Below are 26,693 nucleotides of genomic sequence, written 5' to 3'. Positions count from 1 at the left end.
CGTGGCTTCTGCTGGGCTCCAGAATTGTACTTCCCTTGTCCATACTTCCTCTTGCGGTTTTCAATCTGCTGGTGCTTCCCTTCAATCATGAGAGCTCTATCTACCAGCTCCTGGTAGTTGTTGAAAGTTGCTACCATCAACTGCATACTCAGCTCATCATTCAATCCTTCCAGAAACTTCTCCTGCTTGGCAGCATCCGTAGCAACGTCATCTGGTGCATAACGTGCTAACTTACTGAATTCCTCCACATACTGGCCTACGGTGCGTCCTCCTTGGCGTAGGTTGCAAAACTCACGCTTCTTCATAGCCATAGCTCCCGCCGAAACATGAGCTGTACGGAAAGCTTGCTGAAACTGGTCCCATGTGACAGTGTCAATAGGGTGGGTGGCGGTATAATTCTCCCACCATGATGCTGCGGGTCCATCAAGCTGATGTGCGGCAAAACGCACTCTTTCCGCATCTGTGCATCCTGCAGTGGTCAACTCCCTTCCAACTTTGCGGAGCCAATCATCTGCAACAATCGGCTCGGTGCTACTGGAAAACACCAGCGGGTTTAGCCTTAAGAAACGGGCTAAGTGATCAACAGGTGGTGGTGGCGGTGGGTTGTTGTTGTTGTTGTTGCCTTGGTTCTGAACTAACAATTGCATCAAGGCATTCTGTTGCTGAATCAACTGGGTGATTTTTGGCGGGAAAACAAATCCGGTGTCGCGTCTCGGAGGCATCTGATAGGTTTAGAAAAGATGAGAATTAAGAATAGAATGAGGTCTAGAGAGAAAACACTACCCATATGCTCATGAGACAAATTCAATCAATATCACTCAATCAATTCAAACAAGGCAAAACAATCGATCTAACTAGCGTTACAAAGTGCTTGAGCTATACTACTAAATGGGGGAAAACTACTACTGATATGGTAGTCTACTAAAAATTCTGATCCGTTGAAGACTCCATGATGTCTGCTCCAGCTTCATCAATCCATTCGCCTTCACTTGGTTCCGAGTCGATGTCGTCGATGATGATGTAGTTTTCCGGACAAGTGCATTCGTCGACTTCTGCTTTTGGCACTGGATTTCCCACGAATGATCCAATCTTATTCTCCAAGTCATCAATCTTCCCGACTAGTGCGTTGATTTCTTCCAAATAGTCTTCGCGGGTAGCCTTGAGTTCTTCTTGGAGCTCCTTGATCTTCGTGAATGCCTTCTTCAGTTCTTCCTTGTCCGTGCATATCTGGTTCTCCTGGCGTCGAATATGTTGGTTCTGCTCCTGGATGAAAGCTGCAATTGATCCATCCTTCTTGGTCTTGATCATCTCCCATTGCGCGTCTCGACGTCCACAAATTTGATAAATTGTATCCTTAAGCTCCTGGTGATAGACTTCTCCAATGCGTCCCATGGCGATGTGTGCGGCCATGCTCTTCCCTAGGTTCCAAGTTGGTGCTTCGAAAACCAATCTCATGGCACTAAACATCCTTCCTGGAATGATAACTTGAATCTTCCAGCTCTCCTCTTCAGGTAATGTAGCATTGTAGGTTCCGGTGACGCTTGGTATTCCTATGTTCAAGTACTTGGTGACTTCCTTCAACTGTCGTCCAAATGGCGTGTCTTCATCTGGTTGCATGAACTTGCTCCTTGCATTCGCCATTCCTAGAAGAGTAGAAAGTGGAGAGGGGTCAGAAATGAGAAGAGAGAAGCTTTCTAGGGCTTAAGCTTAGTGGTCGTGTCCTACAGTCAGCGTGTGCTCTGATACCAACTTTGTAGCGACCAGACCTCAAATGGCCTGTGCTGCTGTGCACCAGTGTCATCCCTGGATCAGTAATGCTGACACGCATAGTACAAATGGAGGATTTATAACAGAGTAGCAATCACACACTTATTACATCGAATATCTCCGAAGAGATTAAGTATAATAAACATGGCTTAAGGCCATCTAAAAACGATAACAGCGGAAGACTTGGAAGATAAGTGAGTCCATCAACTCCAGCGGCATCACTGAGTATAAGACCACGACCTAAGGCACCTTACTCGTCGTCTGAAAAGTTTGCAACATGAAACATTGCAGCCCGAAAACGGGCTAGCACATAGAATATGCTGGCAAAGCAACACATAGAGAGCAATGAACAATGATAAGGCTATACTATATGCATATATGGCTGGTGGAAAGGCTCTATGGTTACAGTTTTTGCGAAAAGCCAATTTTATCCTACTTCAAAAGGAATAAATTTTATTTAACTATCTTGGTGGTTGAAACATTGAGAAGGTACCTCCAACTAATCCCAATTAAGTAACATCATTAACCCAACAAAATTAATTATAAGTATCACGGTGATGAGATTCAAATGATAATCCAGGTACTAGATACTCAAGTTGTCCATAACCGGGGACACGGCTAATCATGATCAGTTTGTACACTCTGCAGAGGTTTGTGCACTTTTCCCACAAGACTCGATCGCCTCCGCTTGATTCTCGCACTGCATGATGTTTGAGAAACGGATGACCGAGACACAGTCTTTCAGAAACAGTCACTCTCTACTCTGGATGGACCGGTACACCTACTTTCCCCTACATCTGCTAGTCCACCTCTTCAAGAGATCCTGTAACCTACTCAGCTATGCTAGAGCCCATAATAGCTTGCGGCTGCACATGGAAGTTTCTAGCATGAATAATCTTATGATCCCTTTGAGCCTGGGTGGCGGACCTTATACATACAGACAACACTAGGTTCTCCAGGTGCCTCAATCCACCCAGATGTGAGTTTTAGTTGCCACCTTAAGTTGAACCATTATTAAACACTCACATCTGTCATGAATATCTCTCAAACCCAAACCACGTCTACGCATAGCATGGCAATAATAAAAGCAACGTAGAAGTAACTCCCAAGGGTTTGATAGTAAACAGGTAATAGGTACTACCTCAACTACATCCCAATACCCACAGTTTAATTAGATCCTAATCATGCAATGTGTTTGGGAAAATAGATCTAATGCAATAAAACTGGGTATGAACGGGGTATGATCAAAGTGTTACTTGCCTTGCTGATGATCCGCAAAACCTAGCGAGTCGAAGTAACAAGCGGCACACTCCGGGTATTCTATCGCAAACAAACAAGCATACAATCAGTACTCAGCTAATGCACAGGTAAAACTCGAATGAAAGATCCAACCAGAAAGTTCAACTTAAGAACTCCGGTTTGCAAAAAGAATCAACTCGAAAGAAGCAACGAAAGTCAAACGGCGGAAGAAAGAAACTTCGTTTGCTAATCTGCATCTAGGTCAAATTTTACTGTAGCAAAAACTTGTTTGAGTAGGTTAAACAGAAAGAGAATTTCGAGACGAAACTCTAGGCGCTTGAATCACCTGATTCCGATAAACGAGCGAAAAGTTAAACAGATTCGAAGTTTCGATCAGAAATCGAACCTGAGAAAATAACGAGAAAATCCGTCGAAAAAGAAAAACGGACGAACGGTTAAATAACGGACGTTCGTTAACAGAGAAAAACCGACGAACGCATTCGTTAAAATGAACGGTTCGGTGAACGCTCGCAAAGTAATAAAACCGGAAAAAACCGATCTAGAGTTTTTTTTAAACAAAAGGTTTTTTTTTTAGAAAAACCGGTCAACACGAACGGCAGTACCTCGACGGGGCTCGCTCCGGCGAGGGGCTCCGGTGGGCGGGGTCGGTGGCGGGGCAGCGGGGCTCGGGCGGCGGCTCCGGCGGGCGAGGGTGCGGGGCTCCGGCGCTCCCGGCGGCGAGGGGCGAGGCGAACGGCGGGCGGCGGCGGCGGCGGCTCCCGCGATGGTGGCGGCGAAAACGGAGGGGGGGCTATATATAGGTAGGAGGGGGGCTAGAGGGCTTGGGGAAGGGGCAAAGCCCGAGGCGGCGGCGGCTTCGTGCTCCCGGCGGACTCCGGCGGCGTGGGGAAGAAGGAGAGCACGGGCGGGCCGGCCTAGCTTCGGCTGGGCCTCGGCCCAGTCGGGCAAGCGCGTATATATTTTTTTTAAATATGTTCCGCGGAAAATATTGCGTAGAAAAATAAATAAAAATCAGAAAAATACGAGATAAATTTTCCCCATCTAGTTAGAAAATCTAAAATAGGGTGAACATTTTTAAAATCAAAAATAAATATTTTGAAAACATGCATATTTTTAAATGCAATAAAAATTGCAAATAAAATCCAATAAATTCCAAATAATGTTTTTAACATTTTTCCTCCAGTATTTCAATGTTTTTGGAGAAGTCATATTTTCTCCTCTCGTTTATTTTAAAATGAAATATTCTTCCGGAGAGAAAAATAATCAAAAACCAAAATCCTCGTTGGAAAATCAAATAAGAAAATTCAAGAAAATCCCCAACTCTCTCCGAGGGTCCTTGAGTTGCTTAGGATTTATCGAGGATTTGTCAAAATGCACAAAACATGATATGCAAATGATGATCTATGTATAACATTCCAAATTGAAAATTTGGGATGTTACAGATTAACATTAACTAAAGTCATGACCTCTCCAAACCCACTTTTATCAAAAAATTCATAAGATTGAATATTCTCCAAATATGTGGGATCTAAAGTTGACACTCTTACAAACCCACTTTCAATATTATTGCAAAAAATATTATCAATCTCATATTCATCATGGGGATTAAATAAATTTTTAAGATCATAAGAAAAATCACCCCAATCATGATCATTGCAACAAATAGTGGACATAGCAAAACTAGCATCCCCAAGCTTAGGGTTTTGCATATTATTAGCACAATTGACATCAAGAGAATTTATAGTAAAATCATTGCAATCATGCTTTTCATCGAAGGAACTATCAAGCATGGGTGCAATAGCAACGATCTCATTTTTAACATAGGGAACTATAGCAAATTCGTCTTCATAAATATTGGCATCATGGCCACAAGAATAGCAAGCATCATGTTCATCAAGGGATATTTCAACCAAATCATCGGAATCATCATTATCTATAGATTCATGCATATCATTATTTTCTTCCAAAGCAATGGTCATTCTTTCAATAAATTCTTGGACATAGACATTATGAGCAAAGTTTTAATTGCAATATTTAAGTATGACGGAATTTTCAGATTTGTTGAGAGTAAAATCATACTTTTCAATCAAAGAAGCAACTTCATGAGCACCCTTAAAAATGACAAATTCTTCAATTTGTTCGATATCATAGTAACTATAAACACCCTTTGCATAAGAAGATAAGATTTCATTATCATTGAACTCACATAGGTAGGGAAGGTGTTTTTTAGGGTTCTTAGAGCAACAAGTAAAATCACAAATTTCACAAAGATTCCAAGCATAGCATAGCAAACTATTTATATGATACCATAAGAGCTTCCCTTTTTCAGACAAACGATGACGTACAAAATGAGCATGCTCATCTAAAGATTTCCCATCAACTAGGCTAGTTGGGGTTTCAGCACGAGCGCATAAGGATTGAAGATGATCCAATTAGAACACTTTAAGTGGATCCATATCAATAGATTTTCAGCAAGCGAAGATGCAAGCATATAGAAGGCACATGGCAACACGAGCAAATAAAAGGACAAACGGAAAAGAGAGGGAAAGTAAAACGACAAGGGTGAAGTGGGGGAGAGGAAAACGAGAGGCAAATGGCAAATAATGTAATGCGGGAGATAAGGGTTTGTGATGGGTACTTGGTATGTTGACTTTTGCGTAGACTCCCCGGCAACGGCGCCAGAAATCCTTCTTGCTACCTCTTGAGCACTGCGTTGGTTTTCCCTTGAAGAGGAAAGAGTGATGCAGTAAACCAGCTTAAGTATTTCCCTCAGTTTTTGAGAACCAAGGTATCAATCTAGTAGGAGGCCACGCACGAGTCCCTCGCACCTACACAAACAAATAAATCCTCGCAACCAACGCAATAAAGGGGTTGTCAATCCCTTCACGGTCACTTACGAGAGTGAGATCTGATAAATATGATAAGATAATATTTGGTATTTTTATGATAAAGATGCAAAGTAAAATAAAAGGCAATAAAAATAGCTAAGTGTTGGAAGACTAATATGATGGAAGATAGACCCGGGGGCCATAGGTTTCACTAGTGGCTTCTCTCGAGAGCATAAGTATTACGGTGGGTGAACAAATTACTGTTGAGCAATTGACAGAATTGAGCATAGTTATGAGAATATCTAGGTATGATCATGTATATAGGCATCACCACCGCGACAAGTAGACCGACTCCTGCCTACATCTACTACTATTACTCCACACATCGACCGCTATCCAGCATGCATCTAGAGTATTAAGTTCATAAGAATAGAGTAACGCTTTAAGTAAGATGACATGATGTAGAGGGATAAACTCATGCAATATGATATAAACCCCATCTTGTTATCCTCGATGGCAACAATACAATACGTGCCTTGCTGCCCCTACTGTCACTGGGAAAGGACACCGCAAGATTGAACCCAAAGCTAAGCACTTCTCCTATTGCAAGAAAGATCAATCTAGTAGGCCAAACCAAACTGATAATTCGAAGAGACTTGCAAAGATAACCAATCATACATAAAAGAATTCAGAGAAGATTCAAATATTGTTCATAGATAAACATGATTATAAACCCACAATTCATCAGTCTCAACAAACACACCGCAAAAGAAGATTACATCGAATAGATCTCCACGAGAATCGTGGAGAACTTTGTATTGAGATCCAAAGAGAAAGAAGAAGCCATCTAGCTAATAACTATGGACCCGAAGGTCTGAGGTAAACTACTCACACATCATCAGAGACGCTATGGTGTTGATGTAGAAGCCCTCCGTGATCGATGCCCCCTCCGGCGGAGCTTCGGAAAAGGCCCCAAGATGGGATCTCACGGGTACAGAAGGTTGCGGCGGTGGAATTAGGTTTTTGGCTCCGTATCTGGTAGTTTGGGGGTACGTAGGTATATATAGGAGGAAGAAGTACGTCGGTGGAGCAACGTGGGGCCCATGAGGGTGGAGGGCGCGCCTGGGGGGGGTGGGTAGGCGCGCCCCCTACCTCGTGCCTTCCTGGTTGATGTCTTGACGTAGGGTCCAAGTCCTCTGGATCACGTTCGTTCCGAAAATCACGTTCCCGAAGGTTTCATTCCGTTTGGACTCCGTTTGATATTCTTTTTCTGCGAAACTCTGAAATAAGCAAAAAAACAGCAAATCTGGGCTGGGCCTCCGGTTAATAGGTTAGTCCCAAAAATAATAGAAAAGTGTATAATAAAGCCCATTAATGTCCAAATAGAATATAATATAGCATGGAACAATAAAAAATTATAGATACGTTGGAGACGTATCAGTAGCCGACGCACCTTCTCGCGTAAGCCATAGGCGTACTATACACCAACGGTGCTCCAAGATATTTTGTACTACATCTCACACGGTTGCTGATAATAAACTGTGTTCGATCTACTTGATTTTTCATCTTGATTTGAATTACATAATGGGGTCACAGCGGCAATGGACGGTGTTTGAATTGCTAGACCTTTTATCTGGAGTGAACATGCAACTATATGTGTGTCGTAAAAGAATTGGAATTATTCAGGGTTCGTTTGAACATTTTATACATTAAATTGGTTTTCTAGCCATTTCAGGTGAACAATTCAAATTTGAACTACATGCACATGCTCCAGTGCATATAAATTGGTTGAAAAATCAAATCTGTGTCCTTGGGTGCATGCTTTGGTCCCATGCAAGAAATGGGAATGAATTTCAAACACCGGGGCACCGTTGATTGCCGGCAAAACATTGAGATGCCTGGTTTTTAAATTCTAGTAAATCCAAAACTCGTCTGAAATTCATGAAACTTGGCATGCTATGATGGAGCGGCATCAACATGCCGTGGTACAAATTTTGTCCCATTTGGGGCAGGTTTGGGTATATGCTTCTCACAAACCGGAGCTTCTCGCAACAAGCATGATGTTTTCGGTAGGGAACGTCCCACCTTTGGGGAAGAAACGATATCCATTGCCTCTTATTGCTTTCAATTTTTTTTCTCGTGTCAACATAGAACAACAGGAGTGTTGTGCGATTTTTTGGGGTTCGTTTGGACATTTTTATGTATTAACTGAGTTTTCAATGCATTTTATGTGCATAATTCAAACTTGAACTACATGCACATGCTCCAGTGTATATAAATTGGTTGAAAAATCAAATCTGTGTCCTTGGGTGCATGCTTAGGTCCCATGCAAGAAATGGGAATGAATTTCAAACACTGGGGCACCGTTAATTGCCGGCAAAACATTGAGATGCCTGGTTTTTAAATTCTAGTAAATCCAAAAATCATCTGAAATTCATGAAACTTGGCATGCTATCATGGAGTGGCATCAACATGCCGTGGTACAAATTTTGTCCCATTTGGGGCAGGTTTGGGTCTATGCTTCTCACAAACCGGAGCTTCTCACAACAAGCATGATGGTTTTTGGTATGGAACGTCCCACCTTTGTGGACTAAACGATATCCATTGCCTCTTATTGCTTTCAATTTTTTTTCTCGGGTCAACATAGAACAATAGGAGTATTGTGTGATTTTTCGGGGTTCGTTTGGACATTTTTATGCATTAACTGAGTTTCAATGCATTTTATGTGCATAATTCAAATTTGAACTACATGCACATGCTCCAGTGCATATAAATTGGTTGAAAAATCAAATCTGTGTCCTTGGGTGCATGCTTAGGTCCCATATAAGAAAAGGGAATGAATTTCAAACACCGGGGCACCGTTGATTGCCAGCAAAACATTGAGATGCCTGGTTTTTAAATTCTAGTAAATCCAAAACTCGTCTGAAAATCATGAAACTTGGCATGCTATCATGGAGCAGAATCAACATGCCGTGGTACAAATTTTGTCCCATTTGGGGTAGGTTTGGGTATATGCTTCTCACAAACCGGAGCTTCTCACAACAAGCATGATGGTTTTCGGTATGGAACGTCCCACGTTTGTGGACGAAACGATATCCATTGCCTCTTATTGCTTTCATTTTTTTTCTCGTGTCAACATAGAACAACAGGAGTGTTGTGTGATTTTTTGTGATTTTTTGGGGTTCGTTTGGACATTTTTATGCATTAACTGAGTTTTCATTGCATTTTATGTGCATAATTCAAATTTGAACTACATGCACAAGCTCTAGTGCATATAAATTGGTTGAAAAATCAAATCTGTGTCCTTGGGTGCATGTTTAGGTCCCATGCAAGAAATGGGAATGAATTTCAAACACCGGGGCACCGTTGATTGCCGGCAAAAGAGATGGCTGGTTTTTAAATTCTAGTAAATCCAAAACTCGTCTGAAATTCATGAAACTTGGCATGCTATCATGGAGCGGCATCAACATGCCGTGGTACAAATTTTGTCCCATTTGGGGCAGGTTTGGGTATATGCTTCTCACAAACCGGAGCTTCTCACAACAAGTATGATGGTTTTCGGTAGGGAACGTCCCACCTTTGGAGACGAAACGATATCCATTGGCTCTTATTGCTTTCAAAAAAATTTCTCGTGTCAACATAGAACAACAGGAGTGTTGTGTGATTTTTTGTGATTTTTCGGGATTCGTTTGGACATTTTTATGCATTAACTCAGTTTTCAATGCATTTTATGTGCATAATTCAAATTTGAACTACATCCACATGCTCCAGTGCATATAAATTGGTTGAAAAATCAAATCTGTGTCCTTGGGTGCATGCTTAGGTCCCATGCAAGAAATGGGAATGAGTTTCAAACACCGGGGCACCGTTGATTGCCGGCAAAACATTGAGATGCCTGGTTTTTAAATTCTAATAAATCCAAAACTCGTCTGAAATTCATGAAACTTGGCATACTATCATGGAGCGGCATCAACATGCCGTGGTACAAATTTTGTCCCATTTGGGGCAGGTTTGGGTATATGCTTCTCACAACAAGCATGATGGTTTTCGGTAGGGAACGTCCCACCTTTGTGGATGAAACGATATCCATTGCCTCTTATTGCTTTCAAATTTTTTTCTCGTGTCAACATAGAATAACAGGAGTGTCGTGTGATTTTTTGTGATTTTTCAGGGTTTGTTTGGACATTTTTATACATTAACTGAGTTTTCAATGCATTTTATGTGCATAATTCAAATTTGAACTACATGCACATGCTCCAGTGCATATAAATTGGTTGAAAAATCAAATCTGTGTCCTTGGGTGCATTCTTAGGTCCCATGCAAGAAATGGGAATGAATTTCAAACACCGGGGCACCGTTGATTGCCGGCAAAACATTGAGATGCCTGGTTAAGTAAATCCAAAACTCGTCTGAAATTCATGAAACTTGGCATGCTATCATGTAGCGGCATCAACATGCCGTGGTACAAATTTTGTCCCATTTGGGGCAGGTTCGGGTATATGCTTCTCACAATCCGGAGCTTCTCACAACAAGCATGATGGTTTTCGGTAGGGAACGTCCCACCTTTGTGGACGAAACGATATCCATTGCCTTTTATGGCTTTCAAATTTTTTTCTCGTGTCAACATAGAACAACAGGAGTGTTGTGTGAATTTTTGTGATTTTCCAGGTTCATGTGGACATTTTTATGCATTAACTGAGTTTTCAATGCATTTATGTGCATAATTCAAATTTGAACTACATGCACATGCTCCAGTGCATATAAATTTGTTGAAAAATCAAATATGTGTCCTTGGGTGCATGCTTAGGTCCCATGCAAGAAATGGGAATGAATTTCAAACACCAGGGCACCGTTGATTGCCGGCAAAACATTGAGATGCCTGGTTTTTAATTCTAGTAAATCCAAAATTCTGTTAACCATTCACGTGATGCCACATGTCTTGGTTTTAATGGCTGTAGGAGGTGCCGTGCGGACAGCTGCTTGACCTTGACCGAACAGGAGGCGTGCAAGCGCCGTCCGGTGCGCAGGCTGACCGAGAGGCGTGCAAGCTGTCCTTGAGTGCGCAGGCTCACCGGGAAGCGTGCAAGCTGTACGCTGTGTAGGCTCACTGGGAAGCGAGCCCTTTGACTTCCATGGCCGCCCGCCTTGCTCGCATCCTCTCCATTAATGGCGCCCAAGCCGCAGTTTAATTCTCTTTTTAAATATAAAACACTCATCGCAAACGTTTTAGTTAGAGCACCCGTATGCAAACCGACAGCTTCCCCAGGAAGCCAAGTGAAAATGTGCCGAGCAGGATTTCTGCAGCTCTTGATCGCAAACGTTTTAGATAGAACACCCGTATGCAAAGTGAGAGCAGCGCAGGATTTGTGCATCCCTTCAATGCAAAGGGTTGTTTTGGATGACCCGTGTGGAACCACGTACAAACAATTTGGTAAGATTTGTCAATCCTTGTAACACTGCGATTTGTCAAAATATGAAGCTAAAAATCACTAGCAGTATCTAATTTTTGCAACTAAAATTCAGTAATTAAGCATAGATTTCATTCATAGATTAAGCAGTCATTCTTAATTTATACAAACAGTTCAACTCGACAGCTGAACCGACCAAACTTTTCCGTGATTATTGCCAACCACGTACTGAAATAGCTAGTTCAACTATATATACTAGCTAAGTTTAAGTACGTTGTACAGTTCCACCACATCTATAGTCAGATGAACTGAACAAAATAGCCCGTAAATACTACTACTACTGCGGAGGGGCTTTGTACTACTTCCGACAGCCTCTCCTCTGCCAAGCGCGCTCAGTAAGAGGCGGAGGAGGAGGAGCCTACCGACGAGTTGGGAAACCGCAATGCGGTGCCTGCTACTAATGCAGCTTCAGCGACGCTCGCCTCGAACGCCCTCTGCCGCTCCAGACGACCCCTCTCGAAGCGGTGGTTCTCCTCGTAGATCTCCTGATTCCTCGCCTCTGAGGCGGCGTGTGCCGCTGCCAGTGCAGCGGTAAGGCTCTTTGCGTGCTCGATGAGGCGCTCCTCCTCCTCCCGCAGGAACTCGGTGTAGCGCGCAAGGTCGCTGCCGCACGTGTGGGCATCCACCTCCGCCTCCCGCCTTCGAGCGGCGGTGGCAGAGCGGGTGATGACCCCAGCGGTCGATGGTGGGCTGGCGGCCATGGCGGCCGACGACGGGGTGGTGGCCACGACCACCACCTCCCGCCTTCGGGCCGCGGTGGCGGAGCGGGTGATGGCCACAGTGGCCGGCGGTGGGGTGGCGGCCACGACGGCCATCTCCCGCCTTCGGGCCGCGGCGGCGAAGCAGGCGATGGCCTTGGCTTTCGACGGTGGTGTGGCGGCAACGGCGGTCAGCAATAGCTGCCGACGGGCACCGGCGGCGGAGCATGTGGTGGGTGTTCCGCGCACACCCAACAGGGACGCCACGCGCACTACACTACGCCGGGGACTGCGCCGCCGCCGCGGTGTGGCCTCCCAGCTGGAGTTGTCCTCTGATGACGGCGGAGTGGCTAAGCGACGACGACGGACCGGTGCCATTGGCAAATGTGGGAGAAGCAGACGAGATAAGCTACAGGGATGGAGGGGAAAATGCGACGTAGGACTCGCCGGCCGTGAGGGTTTTTATAGCAGGCCGGTAAGCATTGAGATTTTGGGGGATTTCACCGAGTCGGGCGGGAAGCTTGCGCGGGAACCTGCGAGGTTGCGCGGGAACGGGCTCACCGATGATTCATTGGCACCACTGTTTGGCAAAAAGAACGCCCCCGCGCGCTGCGCAAGGTTGCGCTGTAAGCCGTCTGCAGCAGCGGGGTGACAAGACGTGCGAGAGGAGGACGAAAGGCCACGTACACATACGGTTAATAAAAAATGTTTGCGATTTAATTACCTACTATACCACCGTCTTGGTTTATAAGTATGATTTAACTAATAAAATATGAATGCATGTCACCAAAGATTATATAGTTGGATTTGTATTTGAACATAGTTTCCAATTATATAATTTTTAAAACATGCATTAACATTTTGTTGGTTAAATTTGAGGGCAAAGTATGGCACGGAATATAAAGGAGACTATAGACTAGACGGAGGTGGTGCCACACAGCCGCTCTCTACGCAGCGACGCAACTGTCGGCCGGCTTGTAGGCAACCATTTGCTGCGTGTTCAACTGCTCCATGCGTGTGGTTCCTTGCGGTTCAGGCGGCCGCGGCGCGCTCTGCTCGCGTCCTACCGCGCGCGCTCTGCTCTCGCGTCCCTCCGTGTGCTCCGCCATCGTCCCTCCACGCGCGCTGCTAGTGTTTTGGGCCGGCGCACGATCACACACGTTCGTGTGCAAGCGGTTGCGCCGGGCGCGGCGCGACGATGCAGTTACCCGCTGCAAAACTGCCATGCGGACGCGCCGAGAATCCACGCTGCCTGGCCCCCTTTTATTCCTGCGGCCATTTACCTTCATCTCTTGTCTCACACGTCACAATAAGCACACCCACGTGGACACATACAGAGAGGACATCCAGCAGTTCCAATGGCGCTTCCCGTGGCTCCAATGGCGCTCCCAACGTCCGACGACGACAACGGCGGGCAGTTCACCATGCATCACGTAGTGGACACCCACGTGAGGGGGAAGGCCCTCTCGGTGGTGTACACGAACGATCCGGTCTCGGTGGAGAGCTCCATCCAAACTATGGAGCAGTTCCTTGCCGAGGACAAGTACCGAGTGGTCGGCTTCGACCTTGAGTACACCATCGGTCGTGCCGGGCACGGTGTTGCCGTCGCCCAGTTGTGCGTGCGACATGACGTCCTCGTCTACCACTTCCACCTTGCCACAAGGTCTTGCGAGCGTTTCTCCAGGTTTATCAAGAGCTCCGACTACAGTTTCGCTACGGTGGACACCACCAACGATCTAAAAGCGCTCAAGGTTTCGGACTTGAAATGCCCGAATCTTGTCAACATCCAGCACCACTACAAGGTCTGGGGCACCGACAAAAGCAAACTGAACTCCCTGGTTGACCTCGCCTCGGCCATCATCGACCCCTACAACGCGAAGATGAAGCAAGAGAGCAATAAGGACAAGAATGCCTGGCACAGTGTGTGGCATAAGAGACTGGATGAACAACATGTCAAGTACGCGGCCATGGACGCGTACACAAGCTACAAGATGTACAGGCAGATCGTTGACATGAGGAACTGTCTTCTTCCTGACCCAGACGTGGGATCGAGCCACATAGCAGTGGCGGGAGCATCACAAGAAGTAGATGACTAGACGATCGTTTCTCCTACTTTAGAATGCATGCAATTGTTTATTGAGGTGTGTGCGAATGATCTGTATAGTCACTTATGTATTTGGATGTTTATTTCAGTTATATATACATGTTATTCTACTGTAGACAGAGCAATTCACATGGCATATTAGCAGCAATTGTCTGTGTTATTATTGGTCTTCGCACACATTTCAGATTACAGACCTGTTTGCCGCGTATCACACACATCTTGTTCAATTGAACTGTTTCCATTGTGTTGCCTAATCACACACAGTTCATCCTAGTGAACTGTATGCTGTATATCGCACACGCCTTCATCTGGCTGCCCGTTTCTTTTGTGCCTCCTCATCACAAACAGTTCATTGAGCTGAACCGTATGCCCTGCATCGCACATGCAACTAAATTCTGAACCGTGTTTGACGCATCTATCATCGCAAACGTTTTGCACCTTTTTTGACGTTTTTTTACACCACCGTTTGCGATTATGGCATCGCACACAGTTTCGTCGAAGGGTCTCTGATCGTAGTGTCGCGTTTGGACCATCCTGCAGTAGTGAGACACCAGGGCGCGCCTTGGTGGGTTGTGCTCAGCCCAGCCCACCTCCGGTGCCCATCTTTTGGTATATAAGTCATTTTGACCTAGAAAAAATAAGGAGAGGACTTTCGGGACGGAGCGCCGCCGTCTCGAGGTGGAACGTGGGCAGGAGCACTTTTTCCCTCCGGCGGAGCAATTCCGGCGGGGGAACTTCCCTCCCGGAGGGGGAAATCATCGTCATCATCATCACCAACAACTCTCCCATCTTGGGGACGGCAATCTCCATCAACATCTTCAACAACACCATCTCATCTCAAACTCTCGTTCATCTCTTGTGTTCAATCTTTGTACCGGAACTATAGATTGGTGCTTGTGGGTGACTAGTATTGTTGATTACATCTTGTATTTGATTATTATATGGTTTATTTGGTGGAAGATTATATGTTCAGATCCACTATGCTATTTAATACCCCTCTGATCTTGAGCATGATTATCATTTGTGAGTAGTTACTTTTGTTCTTGAGGTCACGGGGGAAATCTTGTTGCAAGTAATCATGTGAACTTGATATGTGTTTGATATTTTGCTAGTATGTATGTTGTGTTTCCCTTAGTGGTGTCATGTGAATGTCGACTACATGACACTTCACCATATTTGGGCCTAAGGGAAAGTATTGTGGAGTAGTTATTAGATGATGGGACACGAGAGTGACAGAAGCTTAAACCCTAGTTTATGCGCTATTCCGTAAGGGACCGATTGGATCCAAAAGTTTAAGCTATGGTTAGAATTTATTCTTAATACTTTTCTCATAGTTTTGGATGCTTGCGAGGGGGTTAATCATAAGTAGGAGGTTTGTTCAAGTAAGAATAGCACCTAAGCACCGGTCCACCCACATATCAAATTATCAAAGTAGCGAACACGAATCGAACCAACATGATGAAAGTGACTAGATGAAATTCCCGTGTACCCTCAAGAACGCTTTGCTTATTATAAGAGACCGTTTTGGCCATCCTTTGCCTCAAAAGGATTGGGCTACCTTGCTGCACTTTTGTTACTATTACTGTTACTTGCTCGTTACAAATTATCTTGCTATCAATCTACTTTGTTACTTACAATTTCAGCGCTTGCAGGCACTACCTTGCTAAAAACCACTTGTCATTTCCTTCTGCTCCTCGTTGGGTTTGACACTCTTACTTATCGAAAAGGCTACAATTGATCCCATATACTTGTGGGTCATCAAGGCTATTTTCTGGCACCGTTGCCGGGGAGTGAAGCGCTCTTGGTAAGTGGAAATTTGTAAGGAAAAATTATTACTACGTGCTGAAATTTATTGTCACTTGTTACTATGGAGAACAATCCTTTGAGGGGTTTGTTCGGGGTATCTTCACCTCAATCGGAACCACAATTAGTTACCTCTCAACCTACTGCACCTACTGAAAACATTGAATATGAAATTCCTTCAGGTATGATAGAACAACTGCTAGCTAATCCTTATGCAGGAGATGGAACCGAACATCCTGATATACACTTGATATATGTGGAAGAAATTTGTGGATTATTTAAGCTTGTAGGTTTACCCGGAGATGAAGTTAAGAAGAAGGTTTTCCCTTTATCTTTGAAGGGAAAAGCATTAGCATGGTATAGGCTATGCGATGATATTGGATCTTGGAATTGGAATTGATGGAAATTGGAGTTTCACCAAAAAAATTATCCTATGCATCTAGTTCATCGTGATCGGAATTATATATATAATTTTTGGCCTCATGAAGGAGAAAATATCGCTCTAGCTTGGGGGAGGCTTAAGTCAATGTTATATTCATGCCCCAATCATGAGCTCTCAAGAGAAATTATTATCCATGCTCGATACTTCTTGTACTAGTTCCTTTATGAAGAAGACTATTGAATTCCGGTGGGATCTTTTAGAAAGAATTAAACACAACTCTGAAGATTGGGAACTCGACGAAGGTAAGGAGTTAGGTATTAAGCTTAAGTTTGATTGTGTTAAATCTTTTGTGAATACCGATGCTTTTCAAAAGTTTAGCACTAAATATGGACTTGACTCTGTGATAGTAGCCTGCTTTTGTGAATCATTTGCTACTCATGTTGATCTCCCTAAAGAGAAGTGGTTTAAATATCACCCACCTATTAAAGAAGAAATTAAAGAACCGGTAATAGCTAAAGATGAAACTATTATTTATAATGTTGATCCAGTTGTTCCTACTGCTTATATCGAGAAACCACCTTTCCCTATTAGGATGAAGGAACATGCTATAGTTTCAACTGTGGTCAACAAAATTTATATTAGAACACCTAAACCAGCTGAACAAATCAAGGTAGAACCTAGTGTTGCTATGGTTAAAGATCTCCTAGAAGAAAATATAGATGGTCATGTTATTTACTTCTATGATGAAGTTGCTAGAATTGCCAAACCTGATAAAAAAAGATAAACATAGACCCGTTGTTGGCATGCCTGTTGTCTCAGTTAAAATAGGAGATCACTGTTATCATGGTTTATGTGACATAGGTGCTAGTGTGAGTGCTATTCCCTTTACCTTATATCAAGAAATTATGAATGACATAGTACCCACTGAAATAGAAGACATAGATGTTACTATTAAACTTGCTAATAGAGACACCATCACACCACTTGGGATTTTTAGAGATGTTGACGTCTTGTGTGGGAAAATAAAATACCCTACTGATTTTCTTGTTCTTGGTTCCCTACAAGATGACTTTTGTCCCATTATCTTTGGTAGACCTTTCTTGAACACCGTTAATGCTAAAATAGATCGTGAGAAACAAACTGTCGGTGTTAGTTTTGGTGTTGAGTCTCATGAGTTTAATTTTTCCAAGTTTAGTAGAAAACCTCATAAAAAACAATTGCCTAGTAAGGATGAAATAATTGGTCTTGCTTCCATTGTTGTACCTCCTACTGATCCTTTAGAACAATATCTACTAGACCATGAGAATGATTTACATATGCATGAAAGAAATGAAATAGATAAGATTTTCTTTGAACAACGTCCTCTACTTAAACACAATTTGCCTATTGAAACTCTAGGAGGTCCTCCTCCACCTAAAGGTGATCCTGTGTTTGAATTAAAACAATTGCCAGACACTTTGAAATATGCTTATCTTGATGAGGAAAAGATATATCCTGTTATTATTAGTGCTAACCTTTCAGAACATGAAGAAGAAAGATTATTGAAAGTTCTAAGGAAGCACCGAGCTGCTATTGGATATACTCTTGAGGATCTTAAGGGCATTAGTCCCACTCTATGTCAGCACAAGATTAATATGGAACCTGATGCTAAACCCGTTGTTGATCACCAACGTCGGTTAAATCCGAAGATGAAAGAAGTAATAAGAATGGAAATATTAAAACTTCTGGAAGGAGGTATAATCTATCCCATAGCTGATAGTAGATGGGTAAGTCCCGTTCATTGAGTCCCTAAGAAGGGAGGTATTACTATTGTTCCTAATGATAAAAAATGAACTTATTCCATAAAGAATTGTTACAGGCTATAGAATGGTAATTGATTTTAGAAAATTAAACAAAGCAACTAGAAAAGATCATTACCCTCTGCCATTTATTGATCAAATGCTAGAAAGATTATCTAAGCACACACATTTTTGCTTCCTTGATGGATATTCAGTTTTTTCACAAATACCTGTTTCTCAACCAGATCAAGAAAAGACCACTTTTACTTGTCCTTTTGGAACTTATGCTTATAGACGTATGCCTTTTGGTTTATGCAATGCACCTGCTACCCTTAAAAGATGTATGACTGCTATATTCTCTAACTTTTGTGAAAAGATTGTTGAGGTTTTCATGGATGACTTCTCTGTTTATGGGAAGTATTTTGATGATTGTTTAAGCAATGTTGATCGAGTTTTGCAGAGATGTGAGCAAACAAATCTTGTCTTGAATTTGGAGAAGTGCCACTTTATGGTTAATGAAGGTATTGTTTTGGGCCATAAAATTTCTGAAAGAGGTATTGAGGTGGAAAAAGCTAAGGTTGATGCAATTGAGAAAATGCCATGTCCTAAAGATATCAAACGTATTCGTAGTTTCCTTGGTCATGCTGGTTTCTATAGGATATTTATCAAAGACTTTTCTAAAATTTCTAGGCCTCTTACAAATCTTTTGCAAAAGGATATTCCTTTTGTTTTTTATGATGGTTGTTTAGAAGCCTTCGAAACACTCAATAAAGCCTTAATTTTTGCACATATTGTTCAACCAACTGATTGGAACTTGCCTTTTGAAATTATGTGTGATGCTAGTAATTATGCTGTTGGTGCTGTTCTAGGACAAAGAGTTGATAAGAAACTAAATGTTATTCATTATGCTAGTAAAAATCTAGACAATGCACATTGAAATTATGCTACTACTGAAAAAGAATTTCTAGCAATGGTGTTTGCTTGTGATAAATTTAGATCTTACATTGTTGACTCTAAAGTTATTATTCACACCGATCATGCTGCTATAAAATATCTTATGGAAAAGAAAGATGCTAAACCTAGACTTATTCGATGGGTTTTGTTGCTACAAGAATTTGATTTGCATATCACTGATAGAAAAGGAGCGGAGAACCCCGTAGCTGATAACTTGTCTAGGTTGGAGAATGTCCTTGATGAGCCACTACCTATTGATGATAGTTTTCTTGATGAGCAGTTAGCTGCAATAAATGTTTCTCATAACACTCCTTGGTATGCTGACTATGCTAATTACATTGTTGCTAAGTATTTACCACCTAGCTTTACATACCAACAAAAGAAAAATTCTTCTATGATTTAAGACATTACTTCTGGGATGAGCCACATCTTTATAAAGAAGGAGTAGATGGTATTATTAGACGTTGTGTACCTGAGCATGAACTGGGACAAATCCTATGTACATGTCACTCCGAAGCTTATGGAGTACATCATGCAGGAGACAGAACTGCTCACAAGGTATTACAATCTGGGTTTTATTGACCTACTCTTTTCAAGGATGCTCGTAAGTTTGTCTTATCTTGTGATGGTCAAAGAATAGGTAATATCAGTAAGCGTCAAGAAATGCCTATGAATTATTCACTTGCTGTTGAACCATTTGATGTTTGGGGATTTGATTAAATGGGAACTTTTCCTTCCTCTAAGGGGTATACTCATATTCTGGTTGTTGTTGATTATGTTACTAAGTGGGTAGAAGCTATTCCAACTAGTAGTGCTGATCACAACACCTCTATTAAAATGTTGAAGGAAGTTATTTTCCCAAGGTTTGGAGTCCCTAGATATTTAATGACTGATGGTGGTTCACACTTTATTCATGGTGCTTTCCGTAAAATGCTTGCCAAGTATGATGTTAACCATAGAATTGCATCACCCTATCATCCTCAGTCTAGTGGTCAAGTTGAACTTAGCAATAGAGAAATAAAATTAATTTTGCAAAAGATTGTCAATAGGTCCCGGAAGAATTGGTCTAAGAAATTAGATGATGCACTTTGGGCTTATAGAACAACATATAAAAATCCTATGGGTATGTCTCCTTATAAGATGGTTTATGGAAAAGCTAATCATTTGCCTCTTGAGTTAGAACATAAAGCTTATTGGGCAATTGAAGAACTCAACTATGATTTCAAACTGCTGGTGTGAAGAGGTTATTTGATATTAGCTCATTAGATGAATAGAGAACCCAAGCTTATGAAAATGCCAAGTTATTTTAGGAAAAAGTTAAAAGATGGCATGACAAAAGAATCCAAAAGCGTGGGTTCAAAGTTGGAGGATATGTTCTTTTGTAAAACTCTCATCTCAGATTCTTTGTAGAAAAACCCCTCTCCAAATGGGAAGGACCTTATGTTATCGAGGAGGTTTATCGATCTGGAGCTATCAAAATAAATAATGCCGAAGGTACTAACCCGAAGGTATTAGCAACGAATAAAACATTATATCTCAGGTACGCCCATTAATGTTGAAAGCAATATTATCCAAACTATGACATCGAAATAACACATAAAAGAAACATTCCGGAACACTCCAGAATCGTGAAAAAGAGGAGGTACGTGATACGGTGTCGGTGTACAAAAGTAGGGGCCTTCTGTACCCCTTTACTTGTGCACGGGGCAGTGGTAGCCACACCTGTGGCCATGCTTGGAGGGGCAAAGGAAGCAAAGACACAAGACTACCAGAGCAGCGCCCAAGCCAGAGGTGCAAGGAGCAAAGGGACAAGATGGGCTTCCCCCGAAAAGAGCCTTGCCGGGGCAACTTGCCCAACACCAGCAAGGCCGCTGCCTTGAGCCTAAGAGTTCCGACACCATCGACAACATTGGAACCAAGGCTCGGGAGGCGCCTGCATGGTGGCATGCAGATCTTTGTGAAGACCAGAGGCCTGCGAGACTTGATGAGAATCAGAAGACGAAGGCCCCCGACAAGACCCTTGCCGCGGACGCCCACGAGACCCCGGCAAGACCCTTGCCGGGGACATCGGCAGGGCCACGGCTAGGCCCACACCTACCAAGGCTCCGCCGCCCCGTGGCCATTCCAACACAATGATCAGCTCGCCAACTAGGCAAACGCCTGCATGGCAGCATGCAGCTTCTAGGCCAACTAGCCAAGCACCTGCGTGGTGGCATGCAAATCTTTGTGAAGACCCTACCACCGCACTAGCTCAGCAGCCAGCTAGCCAGCATGGCGCAGCACGCCTCGTCAGCTCTGACGCGCGTCGGAGCGAGGTGAAGCGGTGACAGATGGGATGAGCTTCCTGGCCGTCCCCGATAAAGCAAGAGGGCACGTCGGCAGCGCATTAAATGTGTTTGTCCTACGGTGCCAGGCGATAGACTTGGACACTATACATACTTTCCACCTCCTGTGTGCCATTGTGGCAACCCCTTTTGACTATAAATGGAGGCCCGAGGCATACTGAGGAAGCATTCAGACTTTTTGGACTACGCATGCAGCGTAGCTAGTTCAAGAGCTCAAGAACACCAAATATACACCAAAGCAGGATTAGGGTATTATGCATCGCTTGCGGCCCGAACCTGGATAAAATTCCCCCGCGTTGATCTTCTAAACCCGCTCTTTCCGCAGCCCCGCACCCTATCAATTGTAGTAGGGATTCCCTGTGATCCCATAGGTGTCGTTTCCTTGACATCTTTGGCGTGCCAGGTAGGGGGCGCAAGCTGTGAAAATATGGTTTTGGAGTTAGCTCATCGATTTCTTCGTCGGGGTGGCTCGAAACAAGAAGGCTACGTCGACCAGCCACACTCTGGTGCCGTCCGCGGCGGGAGCCACCATCCGTGTGGCGACGGAAAAGCTAAGTCATGCAAAACCTTGAGCAATTTCTTCCTTTTTTATAAGGTTATTCTCCTCGAAAGATCTTGCTCCTTGTATGCAAAACATGCACGCAAGGGAAACCTTCTGCTATTGGCAACACCCTTGTTCTGTTTCGAGTCCGCTCAACAGTTCAAGCGGCTGCACTGAGAACGGCAAGGTGGCTTGTCCGGCAGCAAGCGCCCCCGGCAGGCTGCTAAGGATCCGTCCTCAAAGCGCCATAGTATGGGTTTACGCATCGGCAAACCTATCCAACTAGGTGTAGGGTGTGTACATACAAGGAAAGATCGAACATGAAGATAGCATGCATCATTTTAAAAGTACTACAGAGTTATATTACATCAATAAGTTGTCGCGGTTCTAACTTAAGATAAAATTGTCTTGGTCATGAACTCGCAGCGGCGACGAGAAACGGGGTGCCTAGTCCCGGCACTAGCCCTCCACCCTCTTGACTCCGGCGATGCAGCTGATGATGGGCTCGATACGCTCTTCGAGCGCCGTGAGGTCCGCATCCTCTTGCAAGCTCTCCAGCGCATCGGCGAAGTCGACGCTGGTGTTCCAGAATGCCACCTTGGTGAGCACCTTGGTCAAGGCGGCCCGACAGAGCCTCCGGGCCTCGTTGGCCAGATAAGCTGCTCGGTTGGAGCGGAGCTGCTCCAGGGCTTCGAGGACGCCCTCGAAGAACAGGGTCAGCCTGGCATTGGGGCTTATGTTCACCTTCGGGGAGTACTTGAAGTTTGACATGCCCATGTCGGCCAGCTGCGTGGTGAGCCTCTCCGCAACGTCGATGAGGCGGCTGATCCAGAGGTTTACGCTCTTCACGTAATCCTCGTGGGCGGTGGCGTCATTGCTCCGCAGCCGCTTCTCATCCTCCAGGGCCTTGTTCTGGGTCTCCTCACGGGCCCTGGCCACCGAAAGCTCCCCCTCCAAGCCATCCAGTTTCAGCTTCAGATCATTGATGGAGTCGTTGGCCTCGGAGAGCAGCTTGGCCTTGTCGGAGACTGCGGCCTGCGCATCCGCCAAAGCGCGGTTGGCCATGTCCCTCTCCTCCGTCAGCTCCAAGAGCTCCTTCTTCAGCCCATCCCACTCCAGCTCCAGCTCCTTCACCTTGCCAGCGTGGTCCAGGGCCAGAGCATTAAGTGCGTCCTTGTGCTTCTACTCCAGCTCATGGGTCCGCTGCGCGACGAGCTTCTCGACCTCCTCGTCCTTGCCGCGATGCGTGGCGGCGAGCGCCTCCTCAAGGGCGACGAGGTCTTCCTCCTAGGAGTCCAGCAGAGCCTTCTGCTGTTGCCAGGCAGCTTCGTCCTTGGCGGCCTGCACCTTCACCACCTCCTAGGCCTTCTCGATATCGGCCTGCTTCAGGATGAGCTCTCGCTTGCGCTCATCCAACTCACCCTGGGCAGCCCTCAGTTCATCCCAGGCCTCGCCAAACCAGACCTGCGTCTGAGCGACACGCTCCACAAAATCCGCCTCCGCCTTGTCCACCGCCGCCATCCTGGATTTCACCTTGTCCTGGCGGGCACGATGGAGCGCCTGGAGCCTCTGGAAGCTGGCGCTCATGGCTCGGAGGAGCTGCTCCTCCTGGGAACCGCCGCCGCCCGCGCTCGGTTCATCAACAACCTGGAGCCCGGTGGTGGCAAGCGCCTCATCATCAAACACCTCCCCTTCGGCCGGCGCTCTGGTGCTCGCCGTCCCTGGGAGGCGGACGAACAAGTCATCGCCCACCCTAAGGTACTTGCCCGGGGCAGGGGCTGCGGGGGAGGAAGGTTGGTCGTTGGCCACCTCCTCCTCGGTGGACACCTTGGTGGCTTCCTCGACAGCGACCTTGCCGGGCTCCCCTGCAGACCCCTTGCCGCCCCCCCGACAGCAGTCTCGCCAGCTCCCCCGACAGGCCCCTTGGCGGCCTCCTCGGCGGCGGACTTGGCGGCTTCCTCAGCTGCAATCTTGGTGGCCTCGGCTTGGGCATACTTGGCAACCTCCCCGATGACGGTGTCGATATCCTCCTGGTTCATCGAGGGAGGATCTGGAAACCAGAAAAGAGAATGCAACAAGGCCAACATCGAGGTTCAGAGCAAAGAAAAGAAAAAAGACAGAGACAGGAGGCAGGCCACTTACCCGTGTCGAGCTAGGAAGAAGTGTTTCCCTCCCTGCCAATGTTCGTGGCCGGGACGGAGCCGCCAGCACCCAAGTTTGCCTCCTCTTCCTCCATGCGCAGGGGCTCGTCGGTAGGTGTCCTTGCCGGGGACGCCCCTCTGGGTGGCGTGGTCGATGGGGGCGGCATGTCAGGGGCGGCCCTCAGCGGCTCCTCCTGTTGCTGCTCCCCTCCTGAAAATCCGGCAAGGTCAGCACCAAGATTCATGCCCCAACGCTCACCGGCGAGGAGTGAGTAATGAAGTCATGCTGGGGGCTGAGGCGGGGGCTGCCCCGGGGGCTGTTGTCCGGGCTGATCACCACAAACACCAGCGTGCACGGGGTGCTCGCCGAGGGCTTGTCGCCGGTCAAGCCCTGGCCTTCTTCGCCGCCCTCTGGGCCAGCGTCTCCGTGTCCCTAAGAAGACAAGATCAAGTTAGGAAAAGATAATGTGGTCGATGGGGAACCAGAAGATGGTAAAGGGCCAGGTGCTTCCTCGTCGTCCTCCTCCGGCCTCCTCTTCCTCTTCGGGCTGAAAGACCCGAGGTCGAACTCGGCCTCCGGGGTGTCGTCCGAAGGAGGAGGAGAGGGGGATGGCGTCCTGCGCCGCTTGGATGAGGAAGAGGCGGCGGCTGCGACTTTCTTCGCTGTCGCAGCCCTCATCTCGCGTGCAAGCTGCGCTTGGGCTTTTTGTCGCCGTGTGGTCCTACCGGGCCGGACCGGCTCGCCAGAGCTAGCCTGCCGCAAGACGCGTCTCCTCCCCGGGGCCGAAGAGCCGTCTGCCTCGGTCTCCTCTCCGGCCGACTCCTCGACCACGTCTTCGATATGGGGAGCCCCAGCGCCGGCACCGTTGGCTTCCCCGGCAGACCTGCCCACTTGGTGAGCTCTTTCTCTTCTGTGGCCATGTCGGCCTCGTCCTCCACGGTGCCGACGCTGCTGGCCTCCTGGGCAAGTGGCGCCTCCTCCGCCCTGGCGGCAATGTATTCCAGCTCCTCCTTCATGGTGTCGCGGATGAGCAGCGCCTCGTCGCGGACGTACCTCTCCGACAGGTTGTTGAAGAAGGCCTGCACCTGCTCCATTTCCGGCTCGACCCAGCCTGGATCGAGGCCTTGCACGTTGAAGTCCGGCATCAGGGCGATGATGGCGGTTTGGCAAGAATTGTTGCTCAACGGGACCACTCCCGCTGGCAACCCAAACAGAGACCCGCCGACCCTGGTGGCCTTGCTGGCCTTTTCGGCCTTGCCAGTCCTCTTGACCCCACCTGCCTCATCCACCTTGAGCTGGAAGAGCCTCTGGCAAAAATGAGCATGCCCCAGCACCGTGAAATTGTGTTTCAGGCCAGGGCGAAGCCTCATGATGTCGGCCGTGTTCCTGTAGTCCCAGGCCGGCCTCCCCTTGTTGTGCAGTGGGGCAATCCGGCGGCGGATGAAATCGGCCCCAATCATCTCAAGGGTGAGGCCGGCCACGGTGAGGAGATGGATCCTGGTGGTGGCGACCGTGAGCTTCTTGTCATTGGCGTCGAGGTCGCTCCAGTCCGTGCGGCGGACCGGCAGACTCCGGCGAACCCGTCAGAACTCCCGTAGATCCCTCTCCTCGATCCAGCACCACCGGCCCCGCCACTTGTCCCACCTCTCCTTCTGCGCACCCTCCGGGTACGTGCCCCTGCCCTGGGTCCTCTGGATCCAGGTGATGCAGCCAGAGATGGCGCCCCCGGGCTGGATGCGAGGGTAGAAGTAGTGGTAGAAGAGTGTCATGCTGGGGAGCACTCCGGCAAAGCCCTCGCAGAGATGGGCAAAGAAGGCCATGCACACCACGACATTTGGCGTAAGGTCCAGAAGATGGAAGCCGTAGGTGTGCATGACGTCGTTGAAGAAATCAGAGAAAGGGGGGCAGAGCCCGCAGGAGAAGTAATCGACGAAGAAGGGGTACCGATTTGGACCGGCCTTGGCAAAGTCGGCGGGGATGATACGCATAGCAGGGTGGCTCGACGTCTCCCTCCCCCACAAGGGCCTGAAGTAGTCCCTGAGGGTGACCGCATCGACCGTCGAGGGGAAGAGGGCGCGCTCTGTCCGAAGCGCCACCAACCCACTCTCCGGCACCTCCTTCCCTCCGTCATCTTTAGCTGCTCCCTTGCCCTTACCTGTCTTGGGTCCCATGGCGACTGGGGGGGGGGGGGGGATAAAGAATCGAGGGCAATGGGGGCGCGGCGGTGGCAAGCAGAGGCAAGAGCTTCGACTTGCGCTTGAGGAGGAAGAAGAGGGAACGGCGGTCCCGAGATTGGAAAAGGCACAGAGGGTAAATGAGTAGCACCCCTGCGGTTTTCCTTTTTATGGGGAAGACGTGGGCCGCCTCTTTACTATTCACCACGACGTGACGCACGCGTGCTGCAACCGCCCCACGCACAACCCCCACGTCACGCATTCAATGCGGGTCATGGGGAAGCGCAACTGGCGAAGGAGTTACCGCAGTAAAACTCTGCCACACATGCCCGCGCACCGTTCTGGGCCTGGCCCAACAACGCTCTGCGCTGATATGTGGCCCAGGCCCAGGGGCTCCTGTCGGTGTACAAAAGTAGGGGCCTTCTGTACCCCTTTACTTGCGCACGGGC

This window comes from Aegilops tauschii, chromosome 7 (genome assembly GCF_002575655.3).
Source record: "Aegilops tauschii subsp. strangulata cultivar AL8/78 chromosome 7, Aet v6.0, whole genome shotgun sequence".
In the NCBI taxonomy this organism is placed as follows: Eukaryota; Viridiplantae; Streptophyta; class Magnoliopsida; order Poales; family Poaceae; genus Aegilops; species Aegilops tauschii.
This window is presented reverse-complemented; position numbering follows the sequence as displayed.